The sequence below is a fragment of the Mixophyes fleayi genome, chromosome 1 (genome assembly GCF_038048845.1).
Source record: "Mixophyes fleayi isolate aMixFle1 chromosome 1, aMixFle1.hap1, whole genome shotgun sequence".
NCBI lineage: Eukaryota > Metazoa > Chordata > Amphibia > Anura > Limnodynastidae > Mixophyes > Mixophyes fleayi.
The window spans coordinates 24,281,023-24,291,821 of NC_134402.1; the positions used below are offsets into that span (position 1 = coordinate 24,281,023).

General features: G+C 38.0%; 2 long non-coding RNA genes across 3 annotated transcripts; both read left to right on the forward strand.

Moving 5' to 3' along the window:
• The first annotated feature begins 1,079 nt into the window (after positions 1-1,079).
• LOC142109008 (uncharacterized) lies at positions 1,080-8,498 on the forward strand. 2 transcript variants are annotated; one of them, XR_012680265.1, is made up of 3 exons: positions 1,080-2,566; positions 3,863-3,948; positions 6,987-8,498. It is a non-coding gene; the product is annotated as an uncharacterized LOC142109008 (long non-coding RNA). The 2 variants fall into 2 exon arrangements; XR_012680264.1 differs by lacking the exon at positions 3,863-3,948.
• On the forward strand, positions 3,959-6,116 carry LOC142109081 (uncharacterized). Its single transcript, XR_012680277.1, has 2 exons — positions 3,959-4,493; positions 5,203-6,116. It is a non-coding gene; the product is annotated as an uncharacterized LOC142109081 (long non-coding RNA).
• Positions 8,499-10,799: the final 2,301 nt, after the last annotated feature.

The window sequence follows — 10,799 nt, forward strand, 5'->3', positions numbered from 1 at the left end:
CATATTTCTCAATAGCATGATGAAGGGCAGCTCATATGTCAAATTAAGGATTCTGCCACACTGAGAAGTTGAGGAAATGAGTATAAGCTCAACTGATACCTTGTACCTAGGCCTGTTTGGTATCAATAGATGGGTAAATTCATAGGTGATCTATTAATAATAAATATTAATAAATTGGGTCTGTATGGCACGCCACAGAAAAGTTAGGTCACATAGTAGAAATAGGTAGTAAATCAGGCAACATGCCAATGGTGGATAGACAACAACCCCCCTGGAGGTGGGGGAAAGGTGTAAAGGTGTCTTTAAAAAGCTTACACCAGTGACAACAAATTGCCAGTCTTTTGGAAAATCAATCATTCATTGATAAGCTGTCCATCTTCATGCCAATCTCCCTTGGCTCAAAATATACCACTTCGATGTAAGTTATACTTTAATCCCTTTTTTTAAAACTGTTTTGCTTGTGTATGCTATGTCAATTGTTTATTAATTGCTCTTTTTAATTAAACTATAACCTATATATACCATTGCCTTTTTAGATGACAGAGATTGCTTGGCTGAAGTTAACTCCTTAGAAACCAGATAGTAAAGAGGTAACTGTTTAGCTACCAGAGCACCGAGTGTGCGCAATTGGATAAATGAGTCATAGGTTTGCTATGGACCTTATACGTAGCTGGTGGAAGTTGACAGAGACGTATGGAAGTGGGTGTCTGTGTTGGAAAAGGAACCAGTAAATTTATAGCCTTAGAGGAAGAGGTGAGTGCGAGATTTGGGCTGGAATTCTGTGTGTTCCCTTAATGTAAGCTACCAAGTCACGAGTGCGCAGAGGGTGCTTTGTGACAGATAAAGGGGATCAGGAGCAGTTTCCTGACAAAATAGAGGTGATATATTTTATGACTGTTGGAATATATGGTAAGATATTAAATCAGGGAGTAGCTAGAAGGGCACGCTATTTATATAACACCAACATATTTTGCATTGTTTTACAAAGAATGTTATTTAATCATTAACGTCAGCCTCTGCCACAGTTCATTTTACTGTCTAATATCTGTACCACACACACCAACATTAAACCTACTGTTAAATATGATTTTTTGTTAAGGCCTCATAAGGCCTTTGTTCAGCCATTTTATTGTAACTTGTATAGAAATATTATTTGCTAGAAGAGATTATTCATTTTTCTGTTAACTTGCAGTTTTGCAATATGTGAGCCTATGGCCTTGAAGTTGAACTAATAGAGAACACCTGAAGAATGTAACCAGTTATGAAAACAATAATGAGCTTCATATCCAGCTGGTAGTATGGGAGCTGTATCCATGGTGTTACACATAGCATATCTCCAACTCCCCTTGAGATAAGAAATAATAGGCTCATCTGTCCTTAGAAGGGGGAGAAAAGTAAACACCTCAAGAATACGTGAGAAAGTTAATCAGTAGCGCTTCTCATAAACTAGTGGTATAAACTATTGTATGCATATGACGTAGGATTCATTTATTCAGTAGCCTATAAAAACCTGTATCTTTGTATCAATAAACTAGAGAATATTCCTTGTATACAGAACTTGGTCTGTGTCAATTCTCTCCAGCTGATTGAAGCGCTTCCAGATATACTTGACACCACAGGCAGACTTGGGTCAGAATTTTAGATCTAACAACTTGGAGGTCGCCACAGAGATTCGCTGTCCAGCAGGCTACAAGACAGACAACGGAGGTTTCCCAGCACATTGAACCCCAACATCCGCGGTCAGTAGATTTCTACTCGTTGGTCTTCCTAGTCTGGGTCACCTCATGTCTGTCTGAGGCACCTGACACGCGAATTTGTGAGTCTCAAGTATCATCTGATTAATATAATACAGTATTAACCCAATTTGTTTACTGTAATTGTATTGTTGATTAGATTTTTGAAAGATGATTGAATTTTGAGTGCATGTGTTTGTACCTATGTATGATGTATAAAGCATAAAAGTCACATAAGACATTGATCAAAGAAGCATGTAATGGAATAGAGGGATTTAGAGAGTTATTGTTTTGAACATTGAGTGAACATTTTAGACACCATCCCCAGAGGTATATCAAAGAAGGGAGATTCTGTAATCTGCCCAAATTGTGTAAGAGAGATTTCCAAAAGACCTTCGTCCCAGATACTGTCAAAGAAGCTATTTAGCACGGACATCCAGTACAAGGAGTCCACAGAACGGGACGTCCAGTGCAAGGACAACCCACAGAAACTAGATAAGAGTCCCGATTTGGACTCAACAGAATACTGTCAATACGAGTAATATAGATAGTAAACAAATGACAGCAGCTCCCTCATAGATATGATGCACAAAGACTAAAGGAAATGGGGGAGTAGAAGGTCTGCAGGGAATTTTTCAAGAAAGCGGGGATAGCCAAAGATATGTGTGGATGGAGAAACAAAGGTGTTGCAAGTGGTAATGTGACAAGAACAAAGGGGTATTGAGATCAAACCCCAAGAGATTGTTTGAGGTGGCACAGGAAAGTTAAGAGATCTGAAAAGTCGAAATATATGTGGATATGCTAAATGCATCGGAAGCTGAATAATGAATCAAGTAGGTTGTATATTATAAATGTATGTTTGATCCTGTGCAGCTGAATAAGTGAAATGTGCCCCTCCCTTATTCTGTGTAAATGATTTCAGTGTGTTGAGATAAGAAGCACACTGTTTTTTGTTTTTTGACAATGTATGTAAAATTAAAAAAATGTGTCCGGAGTGCTGATTGATGATAACATGTTGAAGCTAACTTGTATTTAGTGTAATGCTGGGACTTGTAGTTCCACAGCAGTAGGCTGGAAGATGTCAGTTAAGTTTTCTTTCTCTGTATGTGAGTTTTGTCTCCGTCTTACTGCGTGTGAGAGAGATCCGTGATAATTCACATTGTTTGTTCTCTGTCTTAGTGCTCTATAAGGGAGATGTTTGATTTACTTTAAATCACAATGTTTGTCTGTCTTGTCCGTTTTTTACAAGAGACATGTTTCAAGGTTGAAAAAGTTGTACATTCATTGCTTAATGATAAGCTTTTAAAAAGATACAAAAGAAGTTTTAAAATGTTTGGTCCGATTGCACGGACAAGATTGTAAATAATGTACATTATCACTATAAGTACTAGTGTCAGAACAAAGCTGGCTGGGATCCAACAAGCCGTTTCTGTATTTGAACAAAATAATTTTGTTTCTGAAGTTCAGAAATATAGCTTTCTCTTTAATGAAGTTGAGAATTGTGGGAGTGAGCTTACATGCTGTTTTTATCTGTGTTAAAATGGCGCTGATGAATGTTCTCAGAAATCAGGAGGGTTTGTTATGCCTTTAAAGAAATGTTACGAGATAAAATGTCGTCTGTGAGCGAGACTTAAGTGAATATATTTTTACTTTGAACACGAAAATCACAGAATCTAGAAATATGTGTGAATATTTGGTCACGGGAGAGAGATTTTGTTGAGAAAATGTTGAATGATTTACAGACACAATGTATTGTGTCTAACGAGAGTACTCTGATTTATGAGACAGTGCTGCTTTTAAAATGGTTGAATACTTGGAACCAAGATTCCAGATTGAATGTTTCTAAACCCGGAAATTTAATTAGTGTCATTTAAAAGGGCTGTACTAAGAGATGATAAGAAAGGAGTGGCTTTGAACACTCGCCCAGGTCTCGTCACTTTGACATTCTCTATTTGTGAAATTAGGGACTGCCCCTTTGAGGAAATCAAGGCATGGAACGCATAGCGTCACAGTTAAGCTTTTAGCAGCTGTTCACTGGTTACCTGATAACAGTATACACGCATGTTACAGTTACAGTAATTCCTAGTAAATAAATGTTAATCTCTATGCAAAAGTTTTTTTATTCACAGGTCTCCAGCTGCAAAGACCCATTAGGCAATCCAGATTGCATTGATTTAACTTCCAATGCACCATCTTTGCACCACAACAAACATAAGTATAAACTAATGAAGGATTTAAATAACGTAAACTCTTCTGAGTAATGATTACCTTGTTTTGGAAGAGATATTAGAGTTTATGTGCTATTCGCATAGCAAATGCATGAACTAGGTGGTTTTTCTGTATGTGCAGAAAGCAAAAGGTTTTTATTTGTATCCTCATTACAGTTTTGAGTAAATCAGTGTTTGTAAAGACATTTACTGCCCTTATTTACTGTGCTATAATTGTCATATACTGTAAATAATTCTTTTTATTGTGGGTATGGTAATGCATTGATGGGAATTCTATATTTTTACAGAAATGAAAAAGATTTAAGACTTTAAGAGCAATTGTATGTGCTCCTGCATTAGCACTTCTGGATCATAGCAAGCCATTTATACTCTCCTCTGAGCAGAACCAAATGTTTAACCAATTTTAAGCTGAAATAACTTCAGCGCCAGCACTGGCTTTGCCAGATTATGACAAGCCTTTCACATTATTTTGTTATGAAGTCAGTGCACATGTACAAGGAGTACTGACACAAATACATGGTCGCAAGCTAAGGTCACTTGCATACTACTCTGCTTTAGTGCTTGAAAAGAGTATAGATATTGTGCTAGGACACCCAGTTACCTTAACGGTATCGTACGTTGTGACAGAAACCAAGCACAAGCAAAACATTTGTTACCGGCCAGATTTACTAAGTATGAAGATATACAGCACAAAGGACATTCCCTCCTATTGTGAAATGAGTGACATATAACACTTGCCGAGCGCACTGTGTATTTTCTTCCTCCCTTTCCTTTTTTATTAGAAGAAAAAAAAAAAAGGAAGCACAAGAGGCCCCAGAGCCTCTCATGTTCACAGATATATGTTAAGACCTTCAGACAAGGGGAATCTGAGTAAACTGTATTTTAAGTTTTTTAAAGGTCCAAGGGAGACCAGAGAGGGGAGTTCATTGATATTAGCAGGAGGAATATAGATTGCACGTTATTTTCCTTTGCTGTGCGCTGTAGATGTGTACTAGACTAGAAAGGAAAGCCAAGTTTGGAAGAACCAGACTCAGGCCCATAGTAATGTATAGATCATTATACATAATTAGAAAATTCTAATATGAAAGTTTAACCCAACCAAATAAAGAAAAGAGCAACCCATGACTACAGGGGTTTACACCCAATGCAGGAATGTGTTTGTGAGTATTGTGGCCCAACACATTATTATATACACTAATAGAACTGATGATGTGGCTTATTAACAGGTTATTTAAGCTAAGTGTTTCTCTTCCAGAAGAATTAAAGTTACCACATCTGTCTTAACCGTTGTACTGTACACTCCATCTAATGAGTGTAAACTTTGTGGAACTCAGAAACCAAGAACCTTTTCCTTGGATTCCACATGCTCCTTACTGAAGCCTATCCTAATGAAGTAGCACTGCTTACTCCCAGTAACGTTACACTTAAGCAGTGCACAATGTTGAATCCTGCTGCCTTATTGCAGCAAGTTTCAAAAGATGGGAGAAGTACCTGTATATATTGGGGTTACCCTAGGGATTTGGGGGAATTCCATTCCAGCTTGAACAGAAAGAAAGGAAAAAAAAAATGCAAACAAAATTTTTCTGAACATGATTGCATAGAACTAATGAAACAAGAATCTCTGGTTTTATCTCACATTAAAGATAAACCATTACCAGATGCAGACATCACTCTTTTTGTAGATGGTTCACACTATCACATAGATCCTGTCCCGTATACAGGGTGTGCTGTAACCACACACACAGAAATAGTGATTCAACAGACTCTACCGAGTCACATGTCAGCACAAGAAGCTGAACTAAAGGCCCTGACACTTGCATGCATATATGAAAAAGGACAAAGAGTAAATATTTACACTGATTCAAGTTATGCATTTGTAATTGCGCATGATTATGGCCCTGTATGGAAAAGTAGGGACCTTATGGGTTCAGCAAGCAAACCAGTCAATATGATGAACATACCAGGGCATTGTTCACTGCATTCCAGCTGTCCTCCAAACAGTGATGAAGATGAAGACACACACAGAGATACTACCCCCGAAGCTAAGTGAAATAGACCAGGCCGCACGAGAAGCCGCCATAGCCCCAGTACCCCAAGGGGAGTCTATTTACATGGTGACCCCCTGACCCCTGTTTGACCAGAGCACACTCCAACTTATGGAAAGACAAGCAACAGAAAATAAGAAAAAGACTTGGGCAATACATGGAGCACTAGAAGTGCAAGGAGTGGTGTAAAGGTCAGCGTTTGTGTCTGCCAAAAGTAGTTTATCCCATTATGGCCAATATAGCACACGAGAAAGTGCATCTGGGAAAAGATGCTATGGTTGTACTCACTAGCAGCTTATGGATAGTACCAGGGTTCGCCCAAGCAGCACAGTCGTTAGTGGCAGAATGCCTAGTCTGTGCACAAAGTAACCCGAGTAAGTCTGTCCTATGGAAAAGCACACCCCAGACATAATATCCCTATAAGAGGATACAGATAGACTTTATAACTTCCCAAATGCTCGGGCTTTGAGAATGTGCTTGTCTGTGTCAACTTCTTTAGTCACTGGCTGGAGACATGGCTGTATAGAAAAGCAAATGCTAAAGCATTAGCCAAGAAAATTGCGAATGAGGTAATCTGATGATATGGTGTACCAGAGGTCATTGTAAGTGACAGAGGGATACACTTTACGGGGCAAGGATTCCAGAAACTATCACACCCCCTACAGATCCCAAAGTTCAGGATGTATGGAGCGCCTTAATGGTACACTGAAATTGAAAATGCAGAAAATAATGGCTGAAACAGGTCTGCCATGGATCTCATGTTTACCTGCACTCAGTAAAAAATACTGCTAGGAAAGACACAGGTTTAACACCATATGAGATATTGTTTGGCACAGCAAACAGAACAGGCTGTTATTTTCCATAGCAACTACACCATGTATATAGTGCTTTGTTGAATTATGTTGCCTTATTATAGAAACAACTAACTGAAATACATGGTCAAATATTCTCCTCCATTGCAAACCCTAATTTTGATACAGGTACCCATAAACTGCACCCTGGGGGGCTGGGTGGTCGTGAGAAAGCACATCAGGAGAAGTCTTGAACCCAGATACAAGGGTCCTTATCAAGTCCTGTTGACGACTCCCATGGCAGTGAAAGTACAGGAAAGAGACACCTGGATTCACGCATAACACTGCAAAGTCTTCAAATCAGGGGAGTCTTGTTCTGATAAATAGAAATGACTGTCTCATTGTATTGATATGTCTTGCCAGAATAATTGTGACTGAAGTAGGGATTAAGGCCTCCCTAACCCAGTATGAAACAGACAGTTAAGTGACATATTGCCTATGCCACTGTGAGAAACATATGGGAAGGAGTGCTCAACAATTTGCACTCATAGTAGAGTAAACTCTGAAAATGTCTTTGTGCAGATGCATAACCTCATTGGTAAAGTTTTCAGTAATGATTCATGTTGGATATTGGAAATATTGGCATTAGTAGCAAATGGTTTTGCAATCCTGTTGATCGTATAGGTGATAATGAAACTAAATATATGGCTGATTAAGAAGTTACTGACACTTGATTGTTGTCTCTCCAAAAAGGGAACCACTGAAAATCCCGAACCTCTGATGATCACAGAAATTACTTCTGAAACCTGACCAGACTATGAGTGTCATGAATTATTTGGACTAGCAAAGCCAAAGAACTGCAGAGTTTGCAACAAGAAACTACTAAAGATTGAACAAAGGACATGCAAGGCCTGCAGAACTACTATAGACTCATTAACTACCTACTAAGAAACCATCTTTTAAGAAACCATCTTCTAAGAAACCATCTTTTCTAGACATGGACATTTGCCAAAATGCATCTCCTCATAAATCAAGTTAGGACAGGGAGGATCACAGGCTTATTAGTGGGGGATGAGTTGACAGATTCCTAAGGGGACCAACTCTATGCATGTGGCCTCCTACATGTGTATAAGTACCTGCTTATTAAGAATGTGGTTCTATAGATAGGATTAGGTAGGTAGGAGGAGAAAGGGTCGAAAATTGAATAAAAGATGGGAAATGTTAAATATGATTTTTTGTTAAGGCCTCATAAGGCCTTTGTTCAGCCATTTTATTGTAACTTGTATAGAAATATTATTTGCTAGAAGAGATTATTCATTTTTCTGTTAACTTGCAGTTTTGCAATATGTGAGCCTATGGCCTTGAAGTTGAACTAATAGAGAACACCTGAAGAATGTAACCAGTTATGAAAACAATAATGAGCTTCATATCCAGCTGGTAGTATGGGAGCTGTATCCATGGTGTTACACATAGCATATCTCCAACTCCCCTTGAGATAAGAAATAATAGGCTCATCTGTCCTTAGAAGGGGGAGAAAAGTAAACACCTCAAGAATACGTGAGAAAGTTAATCAGTAGCGCTTCTCGTAAACTAGTGGTATAAACTATTGTATGCATATGACGTAGGATTCATTTATTCAGTAGCCTATAAAAACCTGTATCTTTGTATCAATAAACTAGAGAATATTCCTTGTATACAGAACTTGGTCTGTGTCAATTCTCTCCAGCTGATTGAAGCGCTTCCAGATATACTTGACACCACAGGCAGACTTGGGTCAGAATTTTAGATCTAACACTACTAATATGTTTTTTTATTCTATTCTTTCTGTCGTTTACTTTTTGGACTTGAATTCATGATGAGCTCAGCCAATCAGATTGCTAAATATGCTAAACTGCTAAACATTTTGTGACTGAGACAACGATGCAGAAACTGGACACCTATTTGCTATTTCAAAGCATATCCTATAAAGCTTTTACAAAGAAAAATAAAACCAAGTTCAGGAGTCTCCTCCAATAATAGAGATCATGAGATTCTCACCACCTGGCACCTCACCTCCCTGCTCTGGTGCCCACTGATGTGTTATGTGCCCAGTGCTGTAGGGTCACAAGCATAAGAACATAGTTATTCACATTTCCACTAATTATCTGAACAATATTCGATCCATTATTTGTACCTCCAGAGTCTCTGTGACCCCATGTAATTTGAGCTCTCTGTGCATCACTGTTTGAAGAATTTCAAAGGGTTGTTCCCAGATGATTGTAATTTATTGTCCAAATGTTAGGAATTACTTTGCTATTTGTCTCTATCTTGTATCTGTACTTTCCAGCTGGGCCAGTTTATCATCTGCACAGAACTGTTTCCTCCACTGATGGGGGAGATGTCATGCTTGGGTCATATTGTCTATTGTCTAATTATTAACCATAATATATGTGTACCTGCATCACATTTAGCTCTGTACAACTGCACCTATTACACTTTGTCCGTATACGTAGGACAATGCCTCCATGTAAATGCTTTGTGTGATAATTAGCGATATTTGGGGAATAAATATAATATTAAAATTAAATATGTCTCTTCATAGACCTCCCTATTATCACATTAGGACCACATTCTAAACACAAACCATGATTTTATATATTTATTACAATGTAGTGCTGCCAATTATGACCATTATAAATATAACATATAAAGCTCTGTGATGGTCTCAGTCCTAGAACTCACAATCTAATTTCTGTTCTTCAGAATATGGAGAAAATGTTATAACTCCACATAACACATTTCCACAACTTTAACATAATATATTTTGAAGCTTGAAGTGCAGAAGCTTCACATTATATTGTGCAGTCTCTCAGCATCTCTTACATGTTCATCTGACTTCTTTATGGCAGAAAAATGACATAAGATGAGGTATCATAATGTAAATCATTTGCATATTTCCTGTTTTACATACTCTGTATCTAAAGTTATTTCCCCACAGATTTCATGTAATATAAACAGTTTGTCTTGTAACATAATGATCTGTGTCTGTGACAGTCCAGAGACATAAAGATGGTTTCTCTGAGATATCTACTCTGTGTCTTTTATTTTTATATTCAAGGTATGGTAACATAATTAATTGGATTATATATTAATATATATAACAATATTATATGAATGCAGCAATATTAAAATGATAAAATATATTTTATATTACCTGTTCTCACCACTAATTATATGTTGTCTTTGTGTTACCAGCTTCATGTGGACAGATTGTGGTGACTCAGACTCCAGATTATATCTCTGTGTCACCAGGAGTCAAAGTCACCATGTCATGTACATCCAGTTCCAGCCTCTATTACAGTAGCAATGCCAAAGATTACTTAGCCTGGTACCAACAGAAAAAAGGACAACCTCCAAAACTTATTATCGAATGGGCAAGAACTCGCCTATCGGGGATCTCAGACCGGTTCAGTGGATCTGGATCAGGAACTGATTTCACTCTCACAATTAATGGAGTGAGTGCAGAAGATGAGGCAGATTATTACTGTCAGCAGCATTATGATTATCCTCTCACACAGTGATACAGAGCTGTACAAAAACCTCCTTCCTCTTTCTCTATTCTGTCCTTGCTGAGCAAGGACAGAATGTGTGTTCCCCCTTTCTATGTAATTTGCATTGAATCCCTTTTTTATAAACAAGGAAATGTTATTCCCAAATAAAACAAAGACAGAGGGAGCTTCCATTGAGAACAATGATTCAGTTTTTATTATATAGAACCTTATAATAGCAAGTTACCAGAAGTACATAAAACCAGTCACACATGGGGGGGGCTTTCAAGTATGTGATGCATATACATATACTAACTAGTATGATTTTTGGAGACCTCCAGTGTGGACTTCATGGAATCACTGAAGCCATAAGATGAGCATTGCTGATTGATACTAGTGGAGGGGGACAGATAAAGAACACATGCCCCCTTCTACTAAACACAACCAGTCTGTATACTGAAAAACCTTATGGATG